Below are 17,397 nucleotides of genomic sequence, written 5' to 3'. Positions count from 1 at the left end.
TTGGTGGTGGCTGTGTGAACATAATTGCATTTAAACCAAAGACGTAGTCTGGCAACCCTCCTATACAACATTAATAATTTAAGCAAGCACCCTTGGCTGAAGAAGCTTACTTGATGTATTATGTATACTCACACAAATGCAAGGCAAAGCTGGCAGAGTTTGTAAAGGAGCTGAGTGAGAGCTTAGGAGTTGGTTGTGGGTGACATTTCTGTGGATTTGTGTTATATCCAAGAACACTGTCAGTGTGAAACCCCCTCTCTGTTATTCCTCATGACAGTTTTGAGAGTATTTACCTTTGAAATATACGACTCATTTTCTAACGAGCACATCAAGCCTTTTGAAACCTTCAAGCGTGTCTGTTATCAGGGGCCAGAAACCTTCTGGCACGGCAGCTAACATATTCCTCTGCCATGGTGAGGTAAAGGCCCTGTCTGATAACAGGGAATATGACTGCCAGCTGTATCAGCACCGGGTTGAGTAGATAACACTCTTGGTCATTTAAAGGCTAAAGGCTAGCGTTGACCATTTTTGTATGATAAACTATAAATTAAGTCTCAAGACTTAAGCAAAGGGGACCAAAGAACGCCCATAATCAGCACCTATGTTATTTAAAAAATAAATAAATAATATCCATATAATCTAGGTAGTACAGTAGTTGTACTGTGGAATATTGGCTCCCAACTGCAGATTTCTAATACTTGCTGTCACATCACACCACTCCTTTTTAAAGGGATAGTTCACCCAAAAAACTATTTCTATCGATTAGTCACCCCATGGAGACTAGAATTCATGGATATTCTTTAGTTTTTGTCGCATTCCTAACCCAATAATTTGATGACCAGCGGACCGGTAGGCAGCGGTTCCGGTAGGAGACACAAAGGAGAATCTTTGTGTCTCCTACCGGAACCGCTGCCGGTCATCAAATTATTGGCTTAGGAATGTGACAAAAACAAACAAAAAAAATCCATGAATTCAAGTCTCCATAGGGTGACTAATCGATAGAGAAAAAAGTCTTTTTGGGGGTGAACTATCCCTTTAAGCTCTTTTAGTGGGGAGACTTTGGTGTCTGATGCTGCTATTTGTATTACACATTTTTCAGAGTGGTTGGCTCATTATTTTGCTCTCTCCTCTCTAACACTGACCATACTTTGTCCTCTCCATTATAACCACTGATGGAGTGCAGATTGAACCACAATTCAGAGCATTGAACCACAATTCAGAGCATTTTGCTTTCCTACCTGCAAAGTATTTGATTTGGCAGTTGGTCCGCCCTCAGCTCTGAGCTGTATAGCCTCAACGAATCAACATTATTCACTTTGTTTATTGTGGTATTTGAACAGTTTTCTTGCAAATCAAGACATTATGAATGCTGATGCGGTCCAACTGTATTTCATAGGAGATTGTCAGCATATGGTTAATTAAGTTCTCAATTAGGTACGAGCGCTACTACTGTACAGATGAGCTGTAATGTTAGGGGTAAAGTTTCAAATGTACGTTTTCTCTTCCAACATATAAAATAAAAGTGTGTCTACGTGTGTTTGAGTGTGCATTTACTGTATGTGTTTCATGTGTGATTGTTGAACAGAACAGTTCTGTATGTATGCAAACCTGCGTGCGTTGCCTTGGTTGTAAATATTTTGTTGTCTAGTTTCTTTGACTCCCACTGTTGTCCTGTGGCTTACAAAGGAGATAGTGTAAAACTTACTAAATTACTGGCATGCACAATGTGATTGATTGACTTGTTGTTGGGCTGTCACGACCATTGGAATGCACCCCCCATGTGAAAGGTGCCTCAGACAAACACAACGGTGCTCACCTACTCAGGTTACCTGGGCTGCACTCCAGGTATTATAAATCGCATTGTCTGATTAAAAAAAAAAGGACGGGGTGAAGGGGAGCGAAAAGGAGTATTTGAAAAAAAAAAACATTGCCTCCTCCCTTTTGTGTATCAAAAGAAAATATGTACTTTTCTCCAGGTGCGGGTTATTTCACTTTGCCTGTAATGTGATCGGACACTAATACGGAACACCTGTCCCAGAAAATGAAATGCAGCATATAATGTAATAAGTGTATTGTCTGATTGGTTATGGTAATTCTTCATTTGGCCAAAATAACTTTAAGCTCAACCGCCCTAAAACCCCTTAAGTAAAGTCACACAAAACAGATGTGGCTCTATGTTTCCAGAAAGATCTATGAGAAAACATGTTTTCTCACAGTGGAGGAACCACTGAACGTGGGCCCTTGACTGTGAGACTTTATCTGCGCAGAAAGAAAGCATTGGTGCATTGTTATATTTTACAGTGCAACATAAATCAAATATTATAGAAGTGCTGAGAATAAAAAGCATTTGACGTTTTTAGCGTGACAGTTCCGCAGTTCCCGTGTTTAAGTGGCGGCGGGAGCTTTGTGGCACTAGGCCGGGGATCTCCTCCCGTTAAGCACACTTCCTGCAGGCTCTGTCCCCCCGGCAGTGACCCGATCCAGCTGGAGGAAGTAACCAATGAAGTAGATATTAGATCAACCCCGGGAAAAAATATATATTAATAAAATTCTCTCAAGTCTCTACCTCAACCTACTGCACCATGAGATTTATTAATGAGTCCAAGCAGTAACACGGTGATGCTTTCATCAGAGCAACTCCATTAAACTACCCCCCCACCCCCCACTTTCAGGTTCAAATGATCTATGGACACGATGATACCCCTCTGGAAGGTGTTGTGTTCCTAACGCCCGACGTCCAGACAGGGGTGGTCCGCGCAATCGGATCCTTTGACATCACAGTGAACATGAAAACATGAAACATAGTTATTGATCACAGAGTTCACGCTAATCAAATAGCACCCTGGTTTGTTTGAAGTTAAAAATGGTTACAGTGGGTGTTTATCGTTGCACTTCAGGACCCTCTTGCCTGGCCCCTCTTAAACATACACGGACAGAAGTGTTATTTGTATTGTTAAATTTACATTAAGTCCATTTTAATTGCATCAGCCCACTAAAGAGATCTCACAGTAATGGGCCTGACAGAGAAAATTGCAATCATCTGTGCAGGGCCTGCGGCGGTGTAATGGACAAACCTGATTAATTTAATCTTGTTGCGCTCCATTATGGCTGCACTTTATCATTTCAACAGATGGAACACTAAGAAATTAAAAAAATGCTCTCAAGGATGTGCGGCATGCTGTCGCTCCATTCCCCCTCATCTCCTCATCAGAAGGTGTGTGTGGGCTCCTCTGTAGATATGAGGGCCTTGACTTCAAGCTCTGGGCGAGTGCATTATCAGACCCAAATGGGATTATGGGAGCAGCCAATTGATGCAATGAATCACCAGAATTGTCCTGTGATGTATATTGCTGAGTTATTATTAAAGGGTTATCTAATAATCAGTTGATCCAATGAGTCGGAATTACCACAAGGAGTAGAATGAAAATTTCTTGTCTATATAGGCCTATATGGAGGATATTCAAATAACTATTAATGTAGTATTTGTTGCATTGTAAATGCTCAAAGGACTTTGTTTAATTTTCACTGTACATTTTGTGCAAATGATGAATTCATATGGTCTGAAAACTGCAAATTGCACACTGTAAAATTCTATAACACCAATATGTGCACATGATTACAAACACTGTAAAATTGAAGATATCATAGCAGGTGCTTGACAAACATTCAATTTTGTTGAATACACATAATGCTCACATTTTGCACAGGAGCCTGGCAGCCTGCAAGGCATTCTAGAAGAGATCTACAGGAGGCGCTCTAGGTCACATGAAGAGAGAGAGAGAGGGACAGAGGGAGAGAGAGAGACAGAGAGAGAGAGGGAGAGCATTTTAAGAATATCTCTGCAAAGTGCAAACATACACCAAACTAAATAAAAAATAAATAACTACATTTGGACCAGCAGTCTACCCTGGAAAATTGGCAAATGACGCATGCAAAAGCTTTATGCAGAAATACTTTTATCAGCAAATAGCGAAAACAATTAGGCTACTTGTATTCTGGAGAGGGATTTTATATTTGAATAATAACCCAATAGAACACAAAATAAATAAAATCATATATTTTTCGCTGGGATAAAATTGGACATGGGGAGAAACACTGTCGTTGTACGAGGTGTTTAGACCTCTCGCATGTTGAACTTGATACACTGTAGCCTACTGATCAGCGCGTCCGTGGACACACGCATGCGGAGATCTTGTTATCGTTACTGCAGGCTTGCAATCACTTGTTACTTTGAAACAACTGCATGCTGGACTCCGATCATCTCTGCGTTGGCTTAAGTTGCCTTTTGATGACGGAAACACCTTTTAACGTCATTGAAAAGTAGTGCGAGTTGCCTGTGAAAACATGTGCAAAGCCACCGTTATGGACAGCAGCGATCAGACTTGTTGCATGTGCTGTGGCAGCGTTAATATATAAGGTAGGCTCTTACAATGACACGACTCTTTTTGATAATAGACTTATTTTCAGTGGTGGAAAAAGTAGGCTACTACATTTTTCAAGTAAAAGTATCAATACTGCAATGAAATACTCCTTTACAAGTAGTTGGGTAACCAAAATGTACTTGAGTAAAAGTACAAAAGTATTGATATCAAAATATAAAGGTACCAAAAGTAAAAGTACTCATGCAGAATGTCCCATTTCACAACTTATATGTTTAATTTATTTTAAAAACACTTTTGAAATAGCAGATCTACAAGCACACAACATGTTGGAGGAAAAGTACAATATTTGCCTTTGAGATGTAGTGGAGTAGAAGAAAATTGGAAATACTCAAGTAAAGTAAAAGTCAAAACTGTACTCAAGTACAGTACTTGAGTAAATGTACTTAGTGGCAGTTACAAAATCAAATTATTAGCCTTACACTTTCATGGACCATCCTGCAAGTATAGCCTACAGCACATCCTGTTACCACTTACCTTATATATAGGCTGACAGTCTTTGCATGTTCAATCAATAATGCATAATTATGCTGCAACAGTGTGACTGATGCTGCTTTAATTGTGGTGAACTGTGGAGTCACGGAAAGAAAAAAAGTAGACTGAGCATTTAGCTAAATCTCATTTGGCTTCATTTAACTTAAAGAAAGCCTTTTTTTCTCCGTCCTACTCCAGTCTGCAATCATTTTTCTGTCTAATTATTTCCTTTTTTTTAGTTTTTTTTTGCTGTGCACCACATTTGACAGTGATGGATAACAGGTTAAAAATGAATGTTTTCTCCTCAGCCAGTGAATGTTGGAGTGGCTCTATAGCATGCATGGTGTTCTGCCCTCAGACCAAAAGACCTTGGAAAGATTGTGTTCCCCCTCTGCTTTTCCCATTTCAATCTGATACAGTTTGTCTTCATTTTCTTCTGACCAGGACCTATTTATATGATGTATCGCTAAAGCACATCATGCAGACAGAAGTGTAGGTTATGTCAAAGTTATGCCATCAGTTTTACATTTTAGGTTGCAGAAGCAGGGGGTTGTGTGTGTGTGTGTGTGTGTGTGTGTGTGTAGCTACCTCAGTAGACGGCTAGACTAACAAAACTGAATAACACTCCCCCAATGGACCAAGTGCATAAATATGTCCCGGTGAACTGCTGGTCATTACCTGGCCTTTCGGAACAATGTGTCCAAATGTAAGCAGTAGTTCAGCATCAGAATGCCAATCCAGGAAGCAGACAGATTTATGATCCCTGATCCAGTGATATCTTTAACCACTTGAACCCCAGCATCCCGATTCTGTTAGATCAGCTATTGTCAGCCGAAGAGATCAGCTCATGTAGATCAGCTATTTTCGGCAAAGACATTTGGTGTAGATCGAGTAAAGAGCACACCAAGTATAGTGCAACTCGTGTCTGTTTTGCTAAGTGTAGAGGGTCCTTCTTACAGGCCAGTGGTTCATCTTGTTCATGGAGCATCTTGGTTCACTCTGGGTCAGAGCTGATATCGCAGCATCCTTGGTTTAGATCTGTGGTCACACAGGCCGTGTGCTTCTGTCATTAAAGTGATGGGTTGTGGACAACATGGTACACTGTGATGATAAGTGAGTTCCGTCTCTCACACACATGTGTGCACACTCTCTCCACTCTCTAGTTCAAAAACTTTCTCTCGCCATCTTCTAATTGTCTGTATTAGTAGGGGGTACTAAGTGAAAAATCGTTACGCGGCGGATAAAAGCATGAAATTTGATACAGATGTCCCTTGGGTCATCCTAAAACATCCTAGAAGGGGTGCCCAAAAAAATCTTAAACAGGAAGTGAGTTATGGACAAAATCCAAAATGGCCACCTAAACTGTTGACCGTTGACTCAAAAGACACCAAAATAATCTCCAAAAAGCATAAAATGTGGCACACATGTCCTTTGGGTCATCCTAAGACATCCTAGAAGGGGTGCCCAAAAAAATCTGAAACAGGAAGTGAGTTATTGACCAAATTGAAAATGGCCGCCTAGTGTTGTCGAATGACTCAAAAGACAACTAAAGAATCTCCAAAAAGTATAAGATGTGTCACACATGTCCCTTGGGTCATCCTAAGACATCCTAGAAGGGGTGCCCAAAAAAGTCTTCAACAGGAAGTGAGTTATTGACTAAATTGAAAATGGCCGCCTACAGTGCTGGCGATTGACTCAAAAAGCCTACAGAATCTCCAAAAAGCATACAATTTGGCACATATGTCCCTTGGGTCATCCTAACACATCCTAGAAGGGGTGCCCAAAATAATCTGAAACAGGAAGTGAGTTATTGACTAAATTGAAAATGGCCGCCTACAGTGTTGAAAGATGATGCAAGATACCTAAAGAATCTCATAAAAGCATGAAATGTGGTACAAATGTCCCTTGGGTGATCTGAACGCATCCTACAAGGGGTGCCCAAAAAGGTTTTAAACAGGAAGTGACCGCCTAAAGCAGTTGACACAAAAGAAAACATAAAGGGACGTCATAAAAGTGTATAATTTGGTACGTACATTGAGTGCTTCTTAATATATCCTAGAAGAGGTTATTTATTTGCTTGTTTATTACACTTTTTAGGAAGGGACCATGTTGAAGAAATTCTAAATGGCTGTTTAAACAGTTGACCATGGAAGTCTGCATATTATGCAGACTCAATACGACAGGTTATGCAGTGCATAACCTGCCGTATTTTGTAGTCTACCTTCTGTTTTCATTTCTACATCACTTATTAATTTTACTTTCTGCATTATTTTTTTATTGTACTCTTTGAATCTTCTTTATTTATCTAACTCTCTGCATATTCTTATTTATTTTACTCTGCATCTTATCTTACTCTGCATATTCTTATTTTACTCTCTGCATCTTATTTATTTTGCACTCTACATCTTCTTGCTTGTTTTACACTCTATCTTCTCATGTATTTTCTTCTTGATCATTACTGTTTTTTTGTGATTAGTGTTTAGTAACTAGTACATGTATTCATGTGTGCCATTTCGCAATTACCAGCACATTGGCATAATGCTCTGCAAGGTAACCCAGCATCCCGGCATCTACACTTTCTCGAACAGAAGGGCTCAGCTTTGCAGCCACACTTGAGTTCTCTACAAACTTAAGCAGCCTCTGGCAAGAGTGTCCATAAAGGTGTCCACGAATCAGCGACTTTAATCCATCCATATTTGTCAGGAGATGGTAGAGATTGCATAGCTTTCAGGCTTTTGGACCAAATGCCAGATTGGCTGCTCGATTTGAATATTGTAGCAGTGCAGCCCGTGTGGGAGGAGTGTTTTCCATTGAGAGACTATTAAAACTTTTTTTGGCACCCCTTAGGATGCATTCAGATCACCCAAGGGACATTTGTACCAAATTTCATGCTTTTATATGAGATTATTTTTTATGAGTGTCTTTTGCATCGTCTGTCAACACTGTACACGGCCATTTTCAATTTAGTCAATAACTCACTTCCTGTTTCAGATAATTTCAGGCACCCCTTCTAGGATGTCTTAGGATGACCCAAGGGACATGTATGCCAAATTGTATGCTTTTATGAGATTCTTTAGTTGTCTTTTGAGTCAATCGACAACACTGTAGACGGTCATTTTCAATTTTGTCAATGACTCACTTCCTGTTTAAGATTTTTCTGGGCACCCCTTCTGGGATGTCTTGGGATGACCCAAGGGACATGTATGCCAAATTGTATGCTTTTATGAGATTCTTTAGTTGTCTTTTGAGTCAATGGATAACACTGTAGGCGGCCATTTTCAATTTTGTCAATAACTCAGTTCCTGCTTAAGATTTTTTTGGGCACCCCTTCTAGGATGTCTTAGGATGACCAAAAGGACATGTGTGCCAAATTGTATGCTTTTATGAGATTCTTTAGTTGTCTTTTGAGTCAATCGACAACACTAGGCGGCCATTTTCAATTTAGTCCATAACTCACTTCCTGTTTCAGATTCCTTTGGGCACCCCTTCTAGGATGTCTTAGGATGACCCAAGGGACATATGTGCCAAATTTTATGCTTTTTGGAGATTCTTTTGGTGTCTTTTGAGTCAACGGTCAACAGTTTAGGTGGCCATTTTGAATTTTGTCCATAACTCACTTCCTGTTTGAGATTTTTTTGGGCACCCCTTCTAGGATGTTTTAGGATGACCCAAGGGACATCTGTATCAAATTTCATGCTTTTATCCGCCGCGTAACGATTTGGCAATTTTTTGTGCTTAGTACCCCCTACTATATGATCTAGTCTACAGTATTTGGGCCTTGTTGTGGGTTTGGTAGAGCCTCGGTGTGGTCCTAATAGTGATCCTTTACAATAGGTGGTGAGTGATGATTCAGTTTGAAGTGTTCCTCTGTGACCAAGCAGCAGGCCGGGGAACAAGATGACACGAGGCAGTATCATACGACAAATTCACAAAGTTTATTACACACATAGGGAATATATATAGTGCTGGACACATGGCGTGACCAGAAGATATGAGATGTGAAAAAGAACAAGAGTGTAATGGCACAACAATAAATAACACAATGCAATAGGAAATCAACAGCTAAAATGTTGCATTTATGTATATGATGTTACCTTGTCATTAGTGTTTAAACTTTGGATTAGGATGATCTCACAAAGACTGGCTTTTTGTAGAAGTTAAAGGGGAATTTTGCCCCCATTTTCTATGATGTTATGATATCCCAGGATGAATGGTACAGTAGAACATTTTCAGAACTCAAAAACCAAAAATGCGCACCTATGGTCCTTGGGCTAAATCGCGTATTTTAATATTTTTTTTTGGTGAGATCTGACGTTCATAGTGACAGAACACTATGCAACGTGATTGTTTTGAATGCACCCCACCGGAAGTCTCGTTAGACGAGATTTCAATCTCCAAAAAAAAAAATATATATATATTAAAATACGCGATTTAGCACAAGGTCCATAGGCGCACGTTTTTAGCTGTGGCGGACTCGGGATGGAGTTTTACATTTTTCTACTGTACCATTCATCCTAAGATATCATAACATCATAGAAAATTCCCCTTTAAATTCCCCATTTTCTACCCTTCAAAATCCGGCACTTGAGCGAGGGAGTGCTGCTGTACACAGAGCAAGTGACCCAAAGATGAATGTCAGAAACACATTCGGTTTTATAGGTGTGGTAGTTCAACTGGAATAATGCTGTGTTTCTTGTCTGCTGCGATGAATAGAATTACTAACTATTTTCATTCACACATGCAGCAGATTCCCTACTGTACGGTACTGTACATGTGCTTCAGGTTTTCTTTAAGACTTCACTTCAGAAGAACATTCTCCAGTCTGTTCTCCTTACTTTTGAAGTTACATGCTCCTCCAATTACTGGGGCCATGCAGTCTCCCCTATGGTGTCCTTGGACAGCTCTCTGAGTGCCTGAAAATGTTGCGGCCCATTAATTCTGGATTGTCTTCATCTGTTTGCATAATTTCTCCCCCTCCCATAACCGTTCCCGCCTCCCCCCTTTTTCTATTCTCTCGGATTTATTTTCTGTCTTGTAGAAAGTGTAGGTCTCAGCCAGATTCTCTTGTCATGCAATTTTTTTGTGAAGTATTAGTAAAAGTTGTGAATGCCCTCTGGGTGTGTTTTAAAGTTCCTGCATGTCTGTCTCCTGATGATGAATATGCTCTCCTGCCAATAACTGAAAGGTTTGCCTAAGATTAGAGATGGACCTTACTTGGGGTATAATACCATGTACAGAATGTGATTAATACTTACTTACAAAAAATCCTTGAGATAGCATAAATATATCTTAAACACAGTGAAAGCACGATACATTTGCCAGAAAAGATTTGCCTTGCTTGTGGTGTTTTCTTTAACCATATGCATTTTCAGGGTTTTTTCAGTCAGACTAATTTGCTGTCAGGCAGGGGGTTGTTTTTGCGACACAGGCAGACTCCAGAAATTAATTTATCCAAATAACCAAGCCCTCCTGGGCCATAGAGGTTGGGACACTGAAATGGCCCTGGTAGGCAAAGCCGCCTTTTGAAGTCTGGAATGTTTTGGCTGACTTAGAGCAGGCGACTGGACTAGAAGGATCGTTTTCACTCACCCATGGGATTTTTAACCATTTTCATACACTGAGAACAAAACAAAGTGAGGAAAAATGCCTGAGCTGATTTGCATCGACTTTGCCATCTAAAAGTGAGGGGGGTGGGGAATTAAGTGAAACTGATTTGGGGAATCTGGAGATTTGTAAGATATCTTCTATTATTTTGATAACACTGCTACAACATAATTATTCTCTGACAAAACATTGTCCAAACCAGTGATGCCAATGACTCCCTAAAGAGGGACATCTGACTATAGATTCATCACCTCCACCAAACTCCACCAAACATAACCTTGTTTTTTAAGAACAGTTTCAGGTTCATCCTATAAGAAGCAAGCCACATAATTATCCTCATTATTAATGCACCATTGGAGCTAATGATGTGTGGTCATTTGGACTAGGGGCAAACTAAATACAAGGTCCATCCTAATAATACAAACACTCTGAATCACGGTGCAAAAGGCCCTCATTAGTGAAGGGTGCGTGACGAATTTATTATATCAAGTGTTTAAAAAAAAAATTATTAGGCACATTAATAAAAAGTATTTCCCTTTTACCTATTAGACCTCCTAAAAGGCTTTTTTCCCCTTCTAAAATCATAACAATTAAGATGCTGTGTTTTCATTAAACCACCCCGAGGAAAGGAAAGTGCAAAAAAACAGGCAGACTTGAGTAACGGAGCACTTGAGTTTCCAGCGTAATAAATAATTCACAGGTCCTGTGTGATGAGCTGCTGAGGGCAGAAATCCCTAATGACAGCTTTTTATAACCTATGACTCAGCTGGCCATTATGCTCCTGACATCCCAACACAGACCACATCCCCTCATGCAGGCCACTCCCCTCTCCCTCTCTCTGTCTCTGTGTCTTTCTCCGCACCCCTCATAGCCCACTGCACTGACAAATCAACAGTTCTTTAAAAAAAAATACCTGTCCTTATACAGAATTATATCCCTTTTGGAAAGCTCATCGTTTGATGAATGTGACTAAAGTATGAAATATTTGTGCTGTAATAAAGGTTATAATTTTATCAATCAAGTATGTACCTACTTCAATTAATAATAATCATAATAAAAATATATTTTTGAATAGTGGTATAATTTGTTTTTATTTTGTACTAATATTTTGTAAAACCATATCATAAATGCAGATTATCGCATATTGGAAGCAAAATCCAGAGTGTTACTTTAACTCAATTGTAAAAAGTTTCCCGTAAGTTTCCATTAACACTCTTTACTGTGTTTCTCTTGAAAAGTGTCAAGGAAAGGGGGATGTGCGTATGATGTCCTTTAGTATTATAGGACATGGGTGTTCTGTCATGGCGCTAGCAGTGTGTAACAACCCTGTTTTGGGTTTGTTTGTTTGTTGCCTTCATTAATTTTGCTCTGGTGTCATTTTGTCCTCTAGGCATATGAGTGCTGCTGCTGTTGCTGCTGCTGCTGCTGCTGTGGACGTGTGAGGTAAGAGGCTCAATAGTTCAGGTCTGTGACTGATCAAGTGTGTGTGCTTGATTGGCGTAATGGCACCATACCCCCCAGGTAAGCTTGTTCCATGCAACATCTGGGGCTATTATGCATTATGCAGCTCCCACATGCTGGGCAATGCTTCACATCGTATTGGCTGATATGATGATGATTATTATTATTATCATTGCCAAATCCCAGCTCCCTCAATAATGTAGCCTATAGGTGGTTAATTTTTGATGCAAAAAAATAGATCAAATTACTCTGACTGCCGTGGTCGCTCCCTGGAGTTAGCATAGGGAAATAAATCTGGTGGCCTTGATTAAGTACCTGACAATAGAGTTAGCACAGCACTAGTGGTTTATAGTAATACAACGGACAAGGGCAATTAGGCCCACAAAGTAATTTACAGTACTGCATGCAGGTGGTGGTCTGGTATGAGCTGGGGACCACCTCGGTAACAAATTAGACGCTATAGGCCTGCAGAACAGCAGCTCCGGTAGACCTCCAAACTTGGTAATTAAAGCAAATCAATCTAAGATTTTAAAAGGCTGGGTGCATATTTCAAATTTGTTGCGATTTTGATTTTGCGAAAAGAAATAATATACAGTAGGGCCCGCTTGGTTTTTCATGTGTAATTTTCTGGAGAATGAATGATCACTTTTGTACGTTGTTGACCTTGTTACGTCAGCGTGGACCCGTTCCCTCTCACTGCTACCTATTAATTATGAAATACTGTAGGTCTCGCCCATTTCATTTTACTACCTCTTCCTGCTGAACTTGGTGTGAAAGGCTGCTGTTCTTAAATAGGTGCATAAAGAGTAAGAGTGGAGAGCGTTCCCTCAGCACTAACTCACTCCAGCATTATGTCATCAGAGTCAAAAAGGCACGGCTGAAGAAAAATAGCTTGTTTCACACATGATAGACACCTTAACATGTGGAGCGGGAGAAGAAAGAGGCCAACGTATTTGGCTACTCTTTTTTACTGTAACTGGACTGAGAGCTGCAGCCTTGTTAAGAAATTCACAAATTTTTACACTGTAAATTTGACCGGCTTTGAATGAACAATCTTGCAGACCGCAGTACTTTACCTGTGACATTCCTAGGGTTTGCTAAGAGGTCACGGTCATATCGTGTGGGATCTTGAATCATAGTTTAATAACTCAAAACCATGCCCTCTTCTGCCTGGCTATCTATCTATTGTCTCTCCTCTAGGGCTGCAATAGTTAATCGAACAAATTGATTTAATCGATACATTTTTTTAAACAGCTGTAAGACAAAGTATAAAATAGAGTGGTTAATTAGACTACGTAATCGATTTTGTCGATTATGAAAAAATCTGTCATAATGTTTTCGTGTCGATTCGTTGATATGTAAAACATTTTTTTTTAAAGTTTTGAAATATAATAATTGCTAAGAAGTTCATCGATAGTTGAAGCCCTTCTTCCCTCAAATTGAAATGTCACTTCAGGCTTTGTTGCACTGCGTTGCGTGCAGAAAGGCCCTCTGTGACCGTGGCTTATCAGCATCTTGTGCAGGTCACCCGTCGGGCCGCAGTGTGGCAGGACCAACTGGAATAGCTCGGACCCGCCTTGATCCCCGCTGTCAGCACCTTGGTCTGCGTGTGAGGTGATTTCATCAAGGCCACTGCAGTGCAGTGCTTTGCCCGGCTCCCACATGCTGCACAGTAAAAATCCTCTTAGCGTACATTTAAATCTAAGAGACCTGTACGGATATCTGGGTCCATTTTTACTCTCAGAGTAAACCACTTAAGCCCTATACTTTGTAATAAGACAAATAGCGAAAATAGCAGATCTACAAGCTCACAATGTGTGGCATCGCAAGTTATCGCAAGACATTGTGAGCTTGTGGATCTGCTACTTTTCCGCTATTTTTGAAAACTTTTTAAATACAAAAATTCATTCATTGGATTAAATCAACAATGAGGATTTTACTGTGCGGTTTGGTTCCCTCAGCGAGTATGCTTCGTTCAACGGGGAACATGTCCCATGTAGTCAATGCAATTCCACCTGTGGAGTGTAGGTGTCTGCCCCAGATTCTCTGCCGTGTTTGTGATTGGGTTTGTGAGGACCCTAACACAACAGCCAAATATGACGTTTTTAGTCGCATTGAGAGGGTGAAATGATCATCGTGTTTTTGGATCAGACAAAGAAATGTACTGTACTGTATGTACTAACCCTTGCCCTATACAGTTTATGAGAGAAAAGCATAAACCATTGGCCAGATGTGTAAATGCTTGCTTAGATTACACATTCAAATATGTGTGCATTCAGTATATTGTGTGGAAAAGAGTGCATACATTGTTTCTACTAGACCAGGACACATCTCGTCTCTTGCACATTATAATTCATTATTTATTTTGTTTGTTTTGCCTATTAGCATGAACGCCAAAGAAGGTTTGTTTGTGTGCACATCCATTACTTGCAATGGATTGTTTGTTTTTACTCTCCCATCACTAGACACATTTAGAACTGCACATGTAGCACTGAATGGCGGTTGAGGAATCTCATAAGTTCCATCTATTTCTGTGTGCATCACTCAATCCCAACTAACGCCCTGACGATAGGCAGAGGAACAAGTGGGCATGGAGCCCAATGATGTAAGCAGAACCACACCATTTGGCAGGCGAATCTAATAGCAGTGTGTGGTCCACAAGTGCTGGCATGGCTATTTTAGAACCCCAATCCAGGGGAAATGTATATTTACTGTGCACCTGCAACACAAACTTGGTTCTGAAGACAGACAGTGTAAGTAGAGGAGCATTTTACTTTTTCCCTTGACAGACAAAAAGGATTACTTCTGCTGAGCACAGCTATTATTTCTGTGGCCTGCTGTCAATACTAATACGAGCAGAATTATTAATAAATGGTGTCTATCTCACACGGGATGATTGCATTTTCTATTTTTAATGGATTGAATGGAGGGCAGAACAATTATCACGTCCGCTCGTTCGGCTGTCCAATTCTTAACGCGTAAGAGAGATGCCTTGTAAAAGATTAAAAAGGAAAATGGCTGATGAATAACTTTCTCGTCTCCAAGTAGGTATGCCTTGGTGGCTACTGGCTATATCCATTCACGTAACAGATGCGGCATGTATGGAACAGACAAGGGAACGTTCCACTGGAATCTTCTCACACAATGCAAGTGTGAACTCCCGACTGCCGAAAACAATACTTAGCATTTCTGCTACTGATGGTTAATCTCTCATCAGCTTTGAGTTTCCATTAAAGAGCATCAGTTTGCCAGTCAGTTGGAGGGTTGAGTGACAGGCACAGGGCAACACATCCCTTATGTAAACCCCTTCCACTACCACCACCACCAAATTAGAGTGGCTGTTGCTACACACTGCCTGCTCCTGCTCCTACACAAATGAGAAAGTAAGCACTGCGGTTCAGAAGTTCACATTTTGGATGCTTGCCGGAACTACTTAAGGCCCGTGACGTTTTCTTTTTTTCCGAAGGAACAGGTGGTCAGAGTGACATAATTCTGGCCCACCGCTAAGATCTTTAGAAATTAGGGCCCCCTTCGTTCTGCCATAGAAGTCATTACCCTGTCAATATCTATGAACGCTAGTTGATCTGAACTGTTACTAATGTAAGCTGATAAAAAGGGAAAGGCGGTATCAAGATAATGACATCATGTCCTATATATTTCCTTACAGTTGATAATATTACAGTTCCTTACGTTTGTACAGAACACACATGAATATGTGCATGAGCATACATGCACATTTCACACACACACACACACACACACACACACACACACACACACACACACACACACACACACACACACACACACACACACACACACACACACCCACACACACACACACACACACACACACACACACACACACACAGACATGCATGCACACATGCACGCGCGGGGCGCACACACACACACACACACACACAGACACAGACATGCATGCACACATGCACGCACGGCGCACACACACACACACACACACACACACACACACACACACACACACACACACACACACACACATACAGTATCTCTGACATGTCTCAAGGCTTGGCTGAGAAAGCTATTTATTCTCATACACTGTTAACTACTGGCACATATGCTTTAGACCGGAATGCTGTTCAGAATGCAGAAAATATATTTAGTTCTCGCCAACAGACAGCATAAGGCACCAGTGGGTCTAGCCCCTGTGCGAGAACAGTTATTTCTGTCGCAGTATGGACTTTCAATTACCATAATCTGTTGCTTGACTCCTTCAAGAACATGAGGGCCAATTAAATCTGTGGATACATCAAAAGTGACACCTGTAGCCTACAATATCATTACCCAGCATGTTTGTTTATTTATTATTTCTCTATTTTGCTGTAAATCTGATTTTTCTCTTTTTTTCAAGGATAATTCAAATCTTGAATGGAGTCCTATGACTCCCTCTGCAAAATCCAGAGTGTTTATTTATCTCTGAGAGTGTAACAGGTCCATTTGCACATTTTCAGAGGTTAGTTGACACTCTTACTGTGTATTGACTCATTCTGGACTAGTGGCCTATCTCATAACTAACTGTATTCGTTTATGATATGCACATAATACTAGGAAGCAAACAAACAATAGACTCTTCCTCACTGTAGTGAAACTGTATGCGTTTATATTTTCATGTGAATCCAACAATGACAGTGGTTTGACCATAGAGTCAGAATTAGTTTAGAGTTATTTTTTAATGTTTTATTTTGTCAAGTCCATTGAAAGGTTGGCGCTTCTGGACAGTGGAAATACCCCACAGCTGCCAGGTCTGACAGTGACTCCATATGTGGTCCCTCCTGTTGGACCCTTCAGGAGGAGACACTCGCACACACTTCACCGTGGGTACACACTACAAATCCGGAGTGCTCATTTACAATAACGCTTTAAGTGTTTAAAATTGATCCTTATACGGGTCCACGTTTACACTATCAGAGATAAACGAACACTCTGGATTTCACTGTGTATGCACGCACCCGTTCTCCTCAGCAGTTATAGGCTACAGGCGTTAGCCCCATCCAACGGACATAACAGATGCGTTTGGGAACAAACCATATAGATAAATGCATAGAACGGACATTCCATTCATAGCAATGCTGTGCTTCCCTGTCAGACACAGAAGAGGAATTTAGGACTGCAATTGATAATTTTCTTAGTGATTGTTCTATCGATTACTTTTTCCATTCATCAAATATATGTTAATTAAATTGTTTCTATATCAAAGAATCGGTTAACCACTTAAGCATTATTTTATACTTCTTGTCATGCTAAAATTGGTAATATGTTTGGAAACTTTTCGCCTACAATGACATATCAATTCATTTTTGTGAGTGATTCAATCAATTAGTTCGATTAACTGTTGCACCCCTAGAGGAATTCATCAATCCGTGGGTGCCTCTGTGGT

The 17,397-nt window shown here is 40.4% G+C and overlaps 2 protein-coding genes across 7 annotated transcripts in view; both read left to right on the top strand.

Moving 5' to 3' along the window:
- The window catches only part of sbspon (somatomedin B and thrombospondin type 1 domain containing), a 297,594-nt gene that overhangs the window by 264,702 nt on the left and 15,495 nt on the right, over positions 1 to 17,397 (top strand). The gene's annotated exons all lie outside the window — the stretch shown is intronic.
- eya1 (EYA transcriptional coactivator and phosphatase 1) overlaps positions 4,345 to 17,397 on the top strand; it is an 80,581-nt gene continuing 67,528 nt past the window's right edge. For 2 of the 6 annotated variants that reach the window (XM_080417126.1, XM_080417125.1), the window contains exons 1-2: positions 4,350 to 4,417; positions 11,908 to 11,960. The gene's annotated coding sequence lies outside the window, so the exon portion shown is untranslated. Of the gene's footprint in view, positions 4,418 to 11,907; positions 11,961 to 17,397 lie in introns of those variants that run through there. The other 4 variants (XM_080417128.1, XM_080417124.1, XM_080417127.1 and 1 more) reach the window with 4 other exon arrangements.

This window comes from Gymnoscopelus braueri (assembly GCF_963280865.1).
Source record: "Gymnoscopelus braueri genome assembly, chromosome: 21".
In the NCBI taxonomy this organism is placed as follows: Eukaryota; Metazoa; Chordata; class Actinopteri; order Myctophiformes; family Myctophidae; genus Gymnoscopelus; species Gymnoscopelus braueri.
This window is presented reverse-complemented; position numbering and strand designations above follow the sequence as displayed.